Below are 16,827 nucleotides of genomic sequence, written 5' to 3' on the forward strand. Positions count from 1 at the left end.
CTTATTAATTTTCTCAACCACTGAACTGATAACCCTATTACTCATAAAAAGTTATGTAGATTCTTTAAAGAGTATAAAATACTGTCAACCTTTTGACTCATCCAAAGGGTAGTACTACCCAAATGCAGCTACTCAATTCTTAGCTGCAAGTACCTTCTAGCCCCTTCAGCTCTGTGGAAGGGAAGGGCACCTCGAAGACTGAATCACCCCCCCACACACATATACACACTTCCTGTAAGGTGTGGCGGGAAAGACTGACTTTGCCCTGTTTCCTAAGACAAGAACTCCAGACAAGAAGTCCAATAAGTGGATGTGAATTCAAAACCATCCATGGACAACTCCAGATCTTGGAGACTGCTCAAATCAAAAAAGGGGTCCATTTCCTGATTTTCGATTTCACACATGCCCTTTCTTACATTTGATTTCTCAGAGAATGAGCCTGCATTCACAGGAGTCATTCTTTCAATCATGAGGTGGAGTATCATTCAGGCTCAGCTCTCCGCACTGTGCCTCGCCCTGTGTATAATGGCTCCAGGCTACCAAAATTGGATAAATTGATTAGTTCTAACAAGGCCTCCTTGGGTAGTTAATCAGGACGCTTTAAACTTACCAGGCCTCTAGACTTTCCCCACCTTACATATGTATGCTTTAGAAAGTTGAAGTTCACTGAAAGACTTCTGTTTCAGCCCATGATTGAGTAGTCTGGATTTTAGAGAATTCAGAGGATATTTGGGCCTATTTTTGCATGGTTTGAATCTAGGGCATCAGAAGAGCATGGGTGACTTATATTTACCATTTTAAAAGTAAGTTGGATTTTTGATGGACTATCACATTCTTTCTAGATGTGTTATGCAGAATTCGTTGTAAAATTTTACTAATTTATTTCAGATTCAGTATACTTTATTCAACAATGTAATTAGAGACTATTGTATCAAATCATATTATGGAGTGTTCATATGATGGCATGATTTTTATTTATTTCATCTGATAAAATGTTCAATAATTTCAGTGGCATTTAAAAAGAAGGAACTTTATTTAGAATCATTTAATATTTTAGAAATGAATATTTATTTATTTATTTATTTGGTACCAAAGATTGAACTCAGAGGCACTCAACAACCGATCCACATCCCCAGCCCTATTTTGTATTTTATTTAGAGACACGGTCTCTCATTGAGCTGCTTAGGACCTCGTTGTTACTAAGGCTGACTTTGAACTCAAGATCCTCCTTCCTCTGCCTCCCAAGCCACGGGGATTATAGGAGTGTATCACCTTGCCTAGCTAGTAATGAATATTTAAATATGCAAGGGAGTATTTAGTTTTAAAAGCTTTTTTTTTTTAAAAGATACTCAAGGAAAACATTTGCAAGACTCCAGGACTAGAGCTCAACTATGAAAGCCAAACAAAAACTGTATGTAGAAAAAAAATACTAAAATATTAATAGTTGTTTTCTTTGGATTGTGGAAGTATGATTATTTTTACTTTTTTATAACATCTCTTTTTAAGGATTATTACATTACATGTGATAATCTTAAAATATTTTAAAACATTGAATTCATTAAAAGATTAGGAAAAATTTAAGGGAAGGGACATGCCTAGGAGGCTCCTTCCTAGACAATTGTAGACTATGATGCAGCTGAAGATAATTATTGACAGGTCTAGTGATGCACGCACTTCACCAATGCAAACTCAACTCTAAGTGGAGAAGAAAGTTTTTCTCCCATTGACCTCCCCTTTTCTCTTCTTCCATCTTTTTCAAAATAGACATTCAACTTTAAGTGATTCAAAGAAAAGACCATACCAGAAATGCACTAATAACAATTATTATTAATAATGAAACTTAGTATCATTTACTTTTATTATTATTATCATCATTATTATTGGCTTTAATGAAAAATTTGTAACAATTGCTATAAATGATAGAAATAATAGAAGAAATAAAATTTTCTTTCACTCACTTCTCACCAATCCATAGGGGAAAATACTTTGAAGTCTTTCTTAATGTTCAAAATATTTTCACAGATTAAAAAGAAAAATAGAACTCAGCATGATGGACCATAACAGTTTCTTTTTTGTTTTGTTTTGGGTTTTTTTTTTTTTTTTTTGGTACCCAGGGATTGAACACAGGGACATTTAACCACTGAACCACAATCCCAACTCTTTTTTATTTGTTATTTAGAGACAGAGTCTTGCTGATTTGTTTAGGGCCTCACTAAATTGCTAAGACTGGCTTTGAACTTGGAATCCTCCTGCCTCAATCTCTCTAGCTGCTGGAAATACAGACAGGGGTGTGGGACTACTTCAATTGCACACAAATTTGCTGAATGTTTATTATGTATACAACATGTGATAGGATACTTTAGGAAATGCACATGAGTAAACATTGTCCTTTTCGTTTTAATTTTTATTTTTAAATTATAATTGTTAATGCATGTTAATTGTACAACTTGACGAGTTTCACTGAAACAATACCATTTTGCCCATATATACTCTCTTCAAAGAGTGTCCTTAAACACTCCAAGTTAACATCTCTTTTTCTAATTGCTGTTTCTATAAAAGTAGGCCATTATTTAAACTTTTAAACTTTTTTTTTTTAATCTGTGAAACAGCCCATGGTTGAGAGAAACATTCCAGAGCCAGCTCTATCTGAGGTTAAATTCAGCTTGGCCATTTACAGGTTGAATGCCTTTAGACAAGTCACCAATCTTTTTCGTTATCAGTTTTCTTCTGTCAAAGGTGGATAATAATATAAACCATATAGGTGTATAAATTAAACATGACTACATTTATAAAATGTACATTGAAGGGCTGGGGATGTGGCTCAAGCGGTAGCGCGCTCGCCTGGCATGCGTGCGGCCCGGGTTCGATCCTCAGCACCACATGCCAACAAAGATGTTGTGTCCACCGAGAACTAAAAAATAAATATTAAAAATTCTCTCTCTCTCTCTCTCTCTCTCTCTCTCTCTCTCTCTCTCTCTCTCTCACTCTCTCTTTTAAAAAAAATGTATATTGAAGAGTCTGGCACAGAAGTGTTCAATGTTAGTTTTTTGGTTATGGGGATAATGTGAAATAGGGCAAAATTTCTACCTTGAGTTCAATGCTTTTCTCCTTTCCACACTAAAAATTGAATGCCATTATGAAATGGAAAAAAGCTCAAGTGAAATGGAGCAGAAGTTTACATAAGGAAAAAAAAGTATAACATTGAAGTCTTCAGCACTATACTTGAGACCAGACCAAAATTCTGTTGCGGGGGGGGGGGGGGGGGGGGGGCGGGGGGCGGGGAGCAGTTGTTTGTTTTGTCAAGTATTTCTCTCGGGAGAATCTTCTAGTAATTAATGTGAGCATTTCCATTTAATATTTCAGGCAGTAGTGGTGTCCATGTAGATCATTGTTAAATTCTATTAGAGTACAGCTTAAGCAACAAAAACTTGAATGTAATTTTCATCATTCACAATTTTCAGGTATGACTCCATGATTATAATGAGGAAGAGTTATTAACAGTTAGTAGCTGATTATCTTTTTCAGAATATTTCTCCCATGTGCTTTATTTTTCCTCACATAATTGGAGCCAAAATGGTCACATTTGTAAACATGTGTAAAGGCAATTTATAGTATAAATTAGGTTGTCAAATTGCTACTTTCTCATTTCATCGAGTAAATATTGAATGATGAATTTAATTTGTCTTCTTCAGACTTATCTGACATATTTCCTGCATGGTCCTTACTACAGCCTCATATATAAGAACCTTTATATTTTGCTCAGATTTTCTTATTAATATTGATTAGTTGTTAAATAATATTTGCTGTTAAAGAATCTTTCAATATATTAAAGTTAAATGCTTGTTCATGTTTCACTCTAAAAAACAATAAAGCATCATTAAATCCAGAGCGCAAGAGAATTATATTATTATTCAGTATATATATTTTTTCAAAGAATGTCACTACTTCATTTTATATCAGGTATCACTTCTTTTGTGGATTAAAAAATTTAGATATGTTCTCTTTTTCAAATTCCCAAATTTCAAATTGAAGTTGCAAGAGAAAACAGCAAACCTGAAACTTTTCCCCCCATACCAAGGATTGAACCCAGGGTTGCTTTTACCATGGAGCCACCATCCCAGCCCTTTTAATTTTTTTTATTTTGAGACATTGTCTTGCTAAGTGGCTGAGGCTGACACTGAACTTGTGATCCACTGGCTTCAACCTCCCAGGCATGTACCATTGCACCTGGCAAAGCTGAGATTTCTAAAATTGTCATTTAACCTCAATAAAGCGCATGTTTTTATAAATTTATTCCATTGTTTTAAAACTCTAAACTCTAATTTCCTTTTCTTGAAGAGTTTCTTAACCTCGTTAGATCACAGTACTGGAAGCTATGTATAGCATGGTGATTTCTTACTAGATAACTCCTTAAATATGCTGCAACTGCAGCTTTCGATATTTTGTCATTCTCCCATTTTGAATATTAGAGTCTTATGAGTAAAAAAATAAGAAAAAAAGATTTCACTATTTTGATGTGCTTGTGTTTACAATAGTCAGATTTTTTTTCATAATAACTGACAAAAATCCAACTCAAACCAAGTAAAAAGTGGGAACGAATGGAAGAAGAATGGGGTCTGTTATGGAATTGGTAGAATTTCTGAGGGGAGCAGATAACTTCAGTTGCCTCAGGGAGAGGAACTTCAAGTCTCACGTGACCAGGACTTGGCACCATTTGTACCTCATCCACTAAATTTCATTGTCTCCTCCAAGTGTTTTGTCCATGGAAGCCCAGGATTACAACTTTCTCATTCTATGCCTCAGGAAAGAAAGAGTCCCTTGAAAATATTTCAGAGAAGGATCAGAATGATCTATCTTGGAGACTTAATCACCCTTTAGAACAATCCCTAGAGAGATGAGGTGCTATGATTGACCAGAATAAGATCCTGTTCCTATCCCTATGGACCAGAGTAGGGTGACATACATAATCCTCATTGCCATCACAACTAATTGGAAAGTGGGAAGAACAATTTCCCCAAGGTGGGGAGTAGCTGTTAGCAGATGAAGGTGGGAAGGGGAGAAGTATTCTGCCCTGATAAAGATAGTAGATATCCTACTTTATGTACAACCAGAGAAGTGAAAAAATCTGCTCCATTTGTGTACAATGAATCAAAGAGCTTTCTACTGTCATATGAAACTGATTAGAACAACGAAAACAAAAAGATAGTAAATACCTCTAGCTTAGAGTGTGGGCGTGTTGAACACTTAGGTTACCGGCTTCTCTGGATACATCTGAGAGTCTGTTGGTGGTTCATATCCTAGGATTTGTTTATATGAAAGACCTTGGAGCTTCCTTGAAAAATCCTCAATCCAGGGCAAGGGATTGTCATGGCACAGAAGTATGCTTTAAGGATAATGAGCTAGGATAAAGGATAAATAATGGCTATGGATATGGAACTATTACAATCTGTTTACCACTCTGGCCCAGCCCCTGTGGAGTCACCTAAGTCCTAGAAAGTGGTACAATAAAACATGTGAGTCAATATGAAAGACTATTTCACTATGATCTCTGTGGGACTCTGAAATGAAAGAGGTCAGCACAGTTCATGATAATAGCTTCTATAGTGACCTGAGGTGAGGGTCAGCAGTGGGAATGTGTTATACAAAGTTGTGACTACCTGGAGGCGTGGCTCATTGGGAGCCCCCTTTATAAACCAGCTACCATGGCCAGAGAATGCAGCTTTGTAGCTATATTGATTCTGTTTTCCCAGCAGGCAATCTGGAAAACACATTAAAGCTAAAAATATTATTCACTTATTCATGTATTCATTAATTCATTGAACAGATGTTTATGCAATGTGTAGCAGACACTGTGCACAGTAGAGAAGATATTAAAAGGAACATGACATAGTCATTGAAATGAGCACAAACATAGGAACACACTACCACAATGCAGTAGTGTCAGAGCTAGAAAAGAGGTGGGTGGGGTGTGAGAGCACAGAAGAGAGGGAACAGGGTGTGAAAGAAGATTTTTTTCCTAAAGGGCAACAACTAACTTGAGTTTCAAAAGATGCATATGAATATTCACCCAGCATATTAGGTAAGAAGAGGCATTCTCAGAAGAAGCAGCATAGTAGAAAGCATAATACAGTGCATTTAGGGACCCGAATGGGATGAATGTTGGGTTGAGGAGAGTGGACAATTAAATAGTTCACTATACCAAACTTGTCAAGGATTTTGTAGCTCACTTGGACAGTTGGATATTATGGTGGGGAATGGAAAGCCTTTTAGAACTCTTAAGGACAGGATAGTAATAGAAAATTATTTTAGCTCACTCTAGCTATACTGTGGGTTATGGATTAGAGGTAGCTGAGAATGGAGGAAGTTCAGTTATTTAGAGATGTAGGTAGGGGTCCCAACTGAGACTCTGTGAGGGTTTAGACTAAGGCAATGCACAATGACAGAAGGGACAAAGAGTAAAGGAGGAATGAGAAGATTTGGTGATTAGTTGGATGTGGACAGAGGAGAAGAGATTTTTTTGGCATAGTGCTCGGTTAGGATAGGTGAAGCTACTCTGTGGTCACAACAAACCCTGAACTCTCTCAGGCTTAACCTCAAGGCTTTTTTTTTTCTTTCTAATGCAATCTCCTTCATTTGAAGCTATCTGCTTGGAATTCTTGCCCTCTAAGGATGCCACCATAGGAAGCCAGAATATGTCAACCCTAACTGACATGAAGATTTTTGAGCAGAAAAGCCCTCTGCCCTTCCTCAATTTCCCTAAAAGCAGAACATAAGCTTGCAAGGAGTCCCCTCCTCCCGTCTCTACCAGGAAGGGTAGAAGTTATCATATGGGACAACTCTCACTAGCTCAGAGTTGGTTTATCTTCATACGTCTACCTGCCCATGGTGTCCACCTCTGGAGACCTAAAACTGTTTCCCCTTGTTTGTCACTTCTCTTCATTGTTCTTTGTGGAAGATACTGTGTAAGGCAGAGTTCTGAGCCACTGTTCTGAGTTGCCTTTCGTTGAGGTTGCTCCTGTGTGAGGTGCACTGCGCACTTACAATAAAGTGGTTTGTCCTTCTCTTGTTAATCTCTCCTTTCGTTACAGGGCTCTGTCTTGACTATGAACTTATGAGGGTTAAGAGGAAATTGTTTCCTCTCTGACACCCTAACTAAGAGGAGTGGGGAGTATGAGAGGAGTAGCATTTCTTAACTACCATGTGAAAGAGACACTATCACTTCCATTCCCATTTTCCTGTCCATAACTAGAGGGACAATCCCAGTGTGATTGCAAGAGAGGTGAGAAAATGTTTAGAAACATACAAATATTTGATGTTGTTCTCATTAATAGTGTAAAGACTCTGAAACATGCTGTCTGGGTTTAAATCTCAGTTCCTATTCTTACTAGCTCTGTAGCTATGGGCAATCTTCACTTAATAGAATTCTTTTGAAAATTAAATAAAATTAAATGTCCATAAAATACAGAGTACCTAGGATGGTAGGAACTTAATATTTTATGTTATTATTAGCCATTATTAAGATGATTCCAATATTTCATTCTGAATGCGACATGAAAATGGAAAAAGGAGGGGAATGGAACAAGCTTAGGGAGGAGAAGTGAATGTGTAGCCATGTTGAGTTTGCAACATCTGTGGGACCTCCAAAGAAGATCCTTCCTAGGCAGTCACAAGATAAAAATGGAGTTTGGGAGAGACTGGTGGGGGCCAAGAGCTTAAACCCAGGAATCATCAACAAATAGGTGATGCTTTGAAACTTGGCCATGGGCAAGGTCACCTTGGGTAGGTGAATAAGTTCAAGGAAAAAGAATTTTGAGGATGGAACCCTAGAGAATACCAACATTTAAAAAGTGAGGGGGGGGGCTGGCGATGTGGCTCAAGCGGTAGCGTGCGTGCTGCCCAGGTTCGATCCTCAGCACCACATACAAACGAAGATGTTGTGTCCGCCGAGAACTAAGAAAAAATAAATAAATGTTAAAAAATTCTCTCTCTCTCTGTCCCCCTCTCTCTCACTCTCTCTTTAAAAAAAAAAGTGAGAGGGGGGAAAAAGAGTCCACATAGATATACTTGTTACAGGGCTGGTGCCTTCCAGGAAACTGAGGCAGCACGAAGACACCTCCAGCCTTGAAACCCTTTTTCTTGTGAGTAAGTCAGAAATATTTCAGACATGTCAATCAAAGTAACAGGCATGAGTTTATTGAAGAGACAGGAAAACAGAAAGGGGACATTGTCAAGGGAGAGAGTAGATTCTCTCAGAGAGGAGGGGGACAGTGTGCCTTTCCTGCACTCCAATTTTTTGTTGTTGTTGTTGTTTTATTTTGTATTTTGTAGATGGACACAATAGCTTTATTTATTTATTTATTTATTTGTGGTGCTGAGGATTGAACCCAGGGCCTCACACATGCCAGGAAGGCACTTTATCACTGAACCACAACCCCAGCCCCTGCACTCCAGTTTTATTAGGGATCCCAGAGAAGTTTCCAGAGAGTTCCACCCATATCCACCTCTTGACTTTTGACTGACAGCAGAATGACATCAGGCTTTAAAATCCCCACTGCCAGGGACTGGGGATGTGGCTCAAGCGGTATCGCGCTCGCCTAGCGGGCGTGCGGCCCAGGTTCGATCCTCAGCACCACATACAAACAAAGATGTTGTGTCCGCCAAAAACTAAAAAATAAATATTAAAAAAAAAATTAAAAAAAAAATAAAACTGTGAGCCCTTATTAAAAAAAAAATCCCCACTGCCAAGACAATTCTATGCTGCAATCTGGCTGGGCACAATTCAGGAGCCACTTATCAAAAGAAACTAACTTTATTTTTAGAACCACACAGGCCAAACAAAACAGCTCCTCAGGAAAAACCCTCAGAGCCCAACTGCCACCACCGGCTTCCCCCAAGCCTCTCTCACCACCACAAGCCTCTCCACCTCCCACAATCCTCCTGCTCTTGAGGCCAATTGGCTGGGTCGTGTGGGCGGAGCCAAAAAAGTCCCCCAATGAGCAGCTCTGTGGTCTGAAAGGGCAGGGAAACAGCCCAGTGAGCATCACCGCAGAGGAGCCAATCAGCTAGAAGTTGCTGGGGCTGCTGTGAGCCAATCATCAGCTGGCAGTCTGAAAGTTTGCTGGGGCCCATTCGGCTGTGGCTCTCAACAATTCTAGGTCACTTTGGCCTGTGTTGACTGATTTTAGTTGGATTCTTTGCCATAAATTCTTACATATTTTATACTAGGAGAAATTATCCTCATCTCCCTGTGTTTTAAGATCTGGTCTGTGAAAGGGTCACAAAAGTCTCCCACTTCAGTAACTTGGGTTCCTTTTATTGACATTATTTTGGACCTTCATTTCTCCTATAGATCACAGGTAGTTTGCTGAGGAATGTGACATAATCTGTCCACTTAAGCCAGGCAGGCTGCAGGTAACTTGCTTCTTGAAAAAAAGAATGTGGGGTCAGTACAGTGGGCCCATTTTATAGAATTATTCCCTTAACCTCATGTTCCCAACATTTGCATCTCTCTGTTCCTATCATAACCAAATTAGTAAGAGGAAAACAAAAGGAAATAGAAGGGGAGTTTGAGAGAGCATTAATCATTTAATAGTTAGTAACAACTTACCAATATTTAATTTTTCCTTTAGTTCACGATAATAATGCTACTTGATATTAACTTTTAATTGAATTTAGTTTATAGTTTTAAAATAAATCATTATTAAGCAAGGCACAGTGGCACACCTGTAATTCCCAGCGGCTTGGGAGACTGAGGCAGAAGTTTCACAAGTTCAGGCCAGCCTCAGCAACTTATTGAGGCCTTAAACAACTTAGCAAGACCCTGCCTCAAAATAAAATAAAATAAAATAAAATAAAATAAAAAAGGTCTGGGGATGTGGCACAGTGGTAAAGTGTCCCTGGGTTCAATTCCCAGTACAAATAAAGAAGAAATACAAGATAGAGTGGTGGTTCAGTGGTAGAGCGCTTGCCTAGCATGTGTGAGGCACTGGGTTCAATCCTCAGCATCACATGAAAAAATAAATGAATAAAATAAAGGCAGTTGGTCCATCCACAACTACAAAAAAAAATTGAAAAAAAAAAAAGAAGAAATACAAGCGTAACTGAAGTGGGAAAAAAAATCAGGTTATAATTATCAGCATTTAGAATCAATTTTTTTTTTTTTTTTTTTTGGTCAGCATTGAGTTAGGAAAGCAACTTTTCTCTTACCAAAGAAAGATCTTCTTGTTTCTATAAGGAATGCTAATGAGAAAGATACAAATCAGGCTTCAGGAGCCGCAAAAAATAAAGACACATACAAAGTAAAAGTGGTTCAAAAAATAAAGACACATACAAAGTAAAGTGTTAAGTATTAATCCAGTGGTTTCCTGCTCCATAGTAGCAATTGCATGAATCTATAATAGGTTCATTATAGATTGCAGAGAAGCAAAGTACTTGTACTGTTGACGGTGGGCCTCACACTTGCTGTCTATGACCACATGACTCCAGCCCAGCTCAATAAAGGGTATTTCTGAAAACTTGCTATCTATGACCACATGACTCCAGCCCAGCTCAATAAAGGGTATTTCTGAAAACCTACAACATAGTGATAGTAGCTTACCCTCTGACTGGAAAAGGGCACATCTGGGGGGAGTTGCTTTGCAGCTTTGATCATGAGCTATTTGGTGTCATTTCAAGTTATTACTATTTTTAAATTTCTAAAATTTCAACCATCTAAACTTTAGTATACTGCCATCAAGTGGTGGGAGGGTCTATAAAAGTAAGAGCGCATTGTATTTTTTATGCATTTTATTCTACTCAAACTGAGGAAGTTCCCAGGTCTGTGAAAGTGGAAATGACTGGAATTTGTTATAAAGTAGGTGTGAGGAGATCGTTGGTTTGAACCTCACAAGAGGTGACTTTTTTAAAAATAAAAAGCAAATAAAGGTGTGAAAAGGACAATCTGAAAGCTGAAGAATATTGTCACTTCTCCCAGACCTCATAATCTCTGTGGAGAAAGGCCAAAATAAACTGCCTTCTTCAGAGAGGGCACAAAGTGGGGGTTTTCACCATTCTGAGCTACTAAATGGTGGACCACATATAGAAGATGTTTAGTAAAGAATTTGTAGAATCACGTCGGTTACACATCCACAATGCAATCTGCATTTGGGGTAAAATTGGGGGTTCATAACCCACTTAAATCTAATGTATGAAATATGATATGTCAAGAGCTTTGTAATGTTGTGAACAACCAATAAAAAAAAAATTTGTAGAATAGAATTTCTTGCCCAGAGAGAAAGTTTGACCTTTGCCCTGGCTTTTGGGAAGTAAACTGGACCCTGGGGTTGTTGAGCCTGATAGGAAGATCTTTGTTTGCAGGGCACCTTGAGTCACACACAATAGCCTAGCAGTGTAATTCAGGGCGGGGAGCCGACCACACCTGCACAATCTTAGGGAGGGGACTGGCCACTGCAGAAAGATGAATAGTGTGACTTAAGGTGAGGGCTTTGGTCACGTGATATCAGTCAACCTAGAAACTCATTAACCTTGTGAGGAATCAACTAATCAGGACTTTATGATGAAATCCCACTAAAAACTTTGGTAACCTTCAGGTGAGTTTCCCTGGTCGCATGACAATTCTGGGACAGCCAGTTGTCCTGACTCCACCAAAGGAGCCTGAGGGAAACTCCGTGCTTGGTACTTCTTCTGCACACTCAATGATCTTTGCCCTATGAGCCTCCTCCCTTGGCTGATTCTCCTTTGTGTCCTTTTATGCAATTAACTATAATCCTAAATATAATAGCTTTCAGTGATTTCTGTGAGTCTTTCTGGTGAATTGTCAAACCTGATGGCTCTAGTCAGGGTTTGAGAACCCTGAACTTGGTGGCAGAAGTAATGACAGTCTTGAGAAGCATGCCCTCCAGCTTTGTAGTTGGCCTTTGTAGTTTTCCTCAAAGTAGGATTTGACTTTCTTTGCCTTCTGACAGAAAAAAAAGCTTATATTTTAAGGACTCTGTATGCTTTCTAAATGAAACATCCATTAGGCTCCTTTATCCAGTATTTTTCTAAAATAAGTTCATGAAATCATTTAGTAGATATCCTATTGAGTTTAATTGAGGTGTTTAAAGTAGTTAAAAAGGAATTCATTTCAATTATTTTTGTGTACATTCTACCAATTTTTTTTATTAAAGAGAAAATAGCATGTTATATTAATACTTAGTAATTGAATGATGTTTGGCAAATCACAATTTCTTTGCATTCGAGATAGGAATTTGAGACAAGGGAGAGATGCTGAGTCTCAAAGGAAGTGCCCTTGACCCTTGCCCTTGTAACATGAGGGCAGTATGCAAGCACAGAGAGCACTGACAACATTGTGTAACTCTGCCATGGCTTCACCTCTAGACCCAACTCCAGCACCATCTCACACCATCAGGCTGCTGTGTCTCCCTCTGGAGATGGTCCTTTTTCTTCCTTGATTATGTCTTTACCATCTTAAATAAGATGTGTTTATACCTTTGACATATGCTAAATTCTTTCCTATGGCATATGCCAAGAACCCCACTGGTCCTGAATCAAGTATCCCTTTTCAGGCCCTTCTTTGGGGATATCTCTTCTCCTGTGACAATGATTTCTAAAACTAAAGATAAAATACCTTTTCCATAGGTACTAGTTGGGGATTAAGGATTAGTGAAAATGAAGGCTGAAATGAGATATTATTAATTTTTATTATCTTTTTAAAATTCTTTTAATCTTTGTAGTGTTATCAGAGTCCTGGATGTTTAACATTTGATCAGATCAAAATTAAGTTGAAGAAATTGTCATTTGCTCATTTGAGTCATACTTTCCTGTGATAGTGTTCTCTTGGTTTAATGTGGATCTAAATAAAACCTTGCCTAGGGGGAGGGAGGAAGAAAGGGGAAAGGAATAGTATAGGGAAGGAGATTGAACAACTTATGTGCATGTACAAATCCAACTATTATGTATAATTATAATACACCAATAAAAATTTAAAAAGAAACCTTGCCTAGATTCTGAACTATGACAAGGTTGGGCACAGTATCTCACATAAGCTTAGCTAAACTAGGACTTAGGGGGAGCCATATCCACTTCAGTGAAGAGAAGAATCCACCAAATAATCCCCTCAGGAAGTTGAGCTGCAGTACTTGATATTGAAAGGATATTCCACCAAATAAGCCCGGTCAGCCAGGACACAGATCCTCTAGTTTCTGTTGAAGCTGACAATAATGCCATCTCCTCATCACTCAATTTGAAGTCAATGACCTGAAAGTTCTCAACAAAGCAGACTTAGGAATCACCACTGTATGCCTCTGAATCTAGAACAAGATCAGAGTCTGGGACAGGGATTTATTGATTGATTGATTGATTGATTGATTGATTGATTTTGTGCTTTGTAACAATCTCTTTAACCGGGATTCTCCAGAAGTGAAGGGTATTTTGGCTTAGGCCAAGGTCTATCTGGAGAGCCCAGGGGGTCCTAGACTGATACAGCAATGCCCTGGGAGTGGCAATACTGGATCAGTTTCTCCTGGGTGAGGTAAGGGTGACACACGACCTGATTAGTCACTGGTTCAGGTCTGAGTCCAGGCTTGCTCAAGATGAAAGTGATTGAAGAAGAAGACACCAATCCCTCATTTACCAGCTCCTCCACGACCTCCCAGGCATCTGAGAATGTTAACATACTAATGAGGCTATTGTCTTTATCATCTTTGGGGAATAATTCCTTCCCAGGCTGAAATCTCTGTGGCCAGTGAATAAGACAGATGTTCAGACAGTCCAGTTTCAGATCCTTGAAGGTCTTCTGACAGGCTTCCTTCCCGAGGTTTCTCTCAAAGAAGGTATACCACAACTTTCTAACAATAAAGAGGTCTTCCTATGGTATAACCTTCTCTTGGATCTTGAATGGCTTCTCCCACCTCATTCTCATTCTAATAGATGCATATACAATCTATCTGGAGATATCCTACATCAGTGTCCACCTTCACACCTTCTTTGATTTTGACTGGAGTAAACTTCAGGTGCCCAGTCTCAAAATGGGCACCTTGGCTTTGGTGCTGAGCTCCACAAAGGTGGCCATGGTGGTACAGAAATAGTTCTGAGAAAGCAGATAGATGTCTAGTGTCATATTATTTTTAAAAAAAATTTTAGCCAAATATCTGGCACATAGTAGGTGTTCCATTTATATTAACTAAGAAAATGACAATATTCTAAGATTTTTATATAAGATTCATGCTTTATAAATTTTACTGACTACAGAGTGATGAGTAGCTAACATTTTTACCTTAATTTTCCTTTAAGAAGCTAATTTTGCCGGGTGCAGTGGTACATGTCTGTAATACCAGAAGCTCTGGAGGCAGAGGCTGGAGGATCACAAGATCAAAGCCAGCCTCAGCAATTTAGTGAGGCCCTAAGCAACTTAGTGAGACCCTGTCTCAAAATTAAAAAATAAAAAAAGGTCTGGGGTTATGTCTCAGTAGTTAAGCACCCCTGAGCTTAATCCCTGGTATGAAAGAAATAAAGGAAGAAAGGAAGGAAGGAAGGAAAAAAAGAAGAGGTTAATTTCATCTCTGTATCAATTTATGAGCTGAAGGCATAATAATCTTAGGCAAATTACCACAATCAACTACATTGTAGTTACGAATTCTGAACAAATTATTGTTCTTAAATTAATATAGTTTTTTTAATTTATAGAATTAAACTACCTTATACTTTTTATTATTGTATTTTTATACATTAAATATGTGAAATAAACTGATTCCATTGTTTTTTTATGCATTATGACTAGCAACTTGTAGCCACAAATTTGTGTGTGTGTGTGTGTGTGTGTGTGTGTGTGAGAGAGAGGGGGGGGGATTGAACCTGAAACAAAAACTTAAACTTTTCACTTTTGCCTACAAATGTCTGATAGGTAACTAAAAGCAGGATTAAAGACTTGGCATCTTTGCCTCCATTTTATATGTTTCCTATAGTCTGAGTCACTTTAAATTCCAGAATAACAAGTCTGATGGATGAATATCTTGTGACAAGAGTCAAAACTATGTCCAAGGCAACAGCAATTTTCTCATAGTGACAAGAGCCTGATAGCCAAATCCTGAGATAAAGATGGAGACCACTGACCAAGATCATCTGACCAATATCATCTGCATCAGCAGCTGTGAAGAAAAGCCTCTAGCCGTGCAAACACCCAATCCTTGACCTTATTCTCCTTTCTACAAGATCTCAAAGTCATAGTCAGCCCCTGGATAACAGTGATAAGAACACAGTTTCCCTTGTCTCCCAGGATAACTACACTGATTAAAGTTTCTTTTATGCTTTTCACAATTAACTTTTTCTGTTTGTTTTTGGGGGCAAGTGTCCCAATCTCATTTGTTGAATTCCCAGAATCAGGGCCTCAACATTCCCAGCCCTGTCAAATTTTGATTACTACAGATCCACAAACACACTTTTTTTTTTTGGCCAAGTTTCTTGCATTGCCACTAGCACATCTTTTGGTAATTAATGCTATTTTTTAAGAAACTTTTTTTTTTATTTTGATGTATCAGACAAGGTTATATTCTTTTTTTTTTAGAGAGAGAGAGAGAGAGAGAGAGAGAGAGAGAGAGAGAGAGAGAGAGAATTTTTAATATTTATTTTTTAGTTATCGGCAGACACAACATCTTTGTTGGTATGTGGCGCTGAGAATCAAACCCGGGCCGCACGCATGCCAGGCGAGCGGCTACCGCATGAGCCACATCCCCAGCCCAGGTTATATTCTTAAAATGCTTACCAAGATAACTCTTTGAGTAAAAATGTAACCAATATTTTATAGAAATTTCCTGTTATTGTTGATCAAATAGAAGGTGTTTTCAAGTCAGTCGGTTTTGTATTATGACTCTGCGGGGTGTGTGTGTGTGTGTGTGTGTGTGTGTGTCCCCACACCTACTATACAATTTATATAATACTAATTAGATGGGTGCTTTCTTGGCCTTGTGAATAAGATATATTCTTTTTTCACTTCCTCAGTCATGAAAAAAAATCCTATAAACTATTCAAAAATAGGCTATCGACCTCCATTCGAACCTGCAAGCTGTATATTTACTCTTCTTTTTGAAATTCTGCCTTTCCAGGAAAATACAAGAGGAAGAAGAAGTGACAATAGAGAGAAGCAACCTTAACTGTCCCTCAGTTCTTTTCCCTTGCTCTTCTCTCTTCCTGATCGCTCTTCTTTCCACTCCTTCAGCATAATCGTCTTTATGCCCATAAGTAAGTATTTGGTGAATCACTTTGGCCTTTAGTGACAAAAGTATGTGGGCAAATGTCTCAGGACTTTTCGAGAGGGGACGAGCTCTGGAAACTGTTTCTATGGACACAGGACGCGTTGTTTTCAGATCAGCGCGGCGGGGAGTTCCGAGCCATCCGAGAAAGTAGACGGGCGGTTTGTCTGGAAAAGCTGGAGGTTAACATTTGTAGGGAGGTAGGAGAGGCTCTTTCCACCTCCTCCCGGCAGGAGGGTCTGGGGCAGAGCGCGGATCGGGGAGGCGCGGTGTCAACCTGGGTGGGGTGAGCATGGGACTGAGGGAGGGGGACAGATAGAAAACCCCTTCGCCTGTTCTTAACATTACCGAGCTGCCTCAATTTTGTCCCGGATTTTGGCTTCCCATAAAATCATTGCAGCATAAAGTGTTTCGACTTGTGCTCCCTACTTTCTGAATGGGGTGGGGAGGGGAAGGGGAACTGGGGGCGGGGCGAGGCGTGGGAGACGCCCTCAAGGGCGCATAATTGATGCATTCCCAACTTGCCCAAGACAGAAAATACTTGGAATGGTTGGCAGGAGTTCATCACTCTTGTGGTTGG

At 38.9% G+C, this 16,827-nt stretch overlaps 1 pseudogene across 1 annotated transcript; it reads right to left on the minus strand.

The window, feature by feature from the left end:
• Nucleotides 1-13,464: 13,464 nt before the first annotated feature.
• On the minus strand, nt 13,465-14,071 carry LOC308656767 (aldose reductase-related protein 2-like; annotated as a pseudogene). The gene has a single exon. The product of its transcript is annotated as an aldose reductase-related protein 2-like (transcript).
• Nucleotides 14,072-16,827: the final 2,756 nt, after the last annotated feature.

This window comes from Spermophilus citellus, assembly GCF_964194105.1.
Source record: "Spermophilus citellus genome assembly, chromosome: 9".
Lineage (NCBI taxonomy): Eukaryota > Metazoa > Chordata > Mammalia > Rodentia > Sciuridae > Spermophilus > Spermophilus citellus.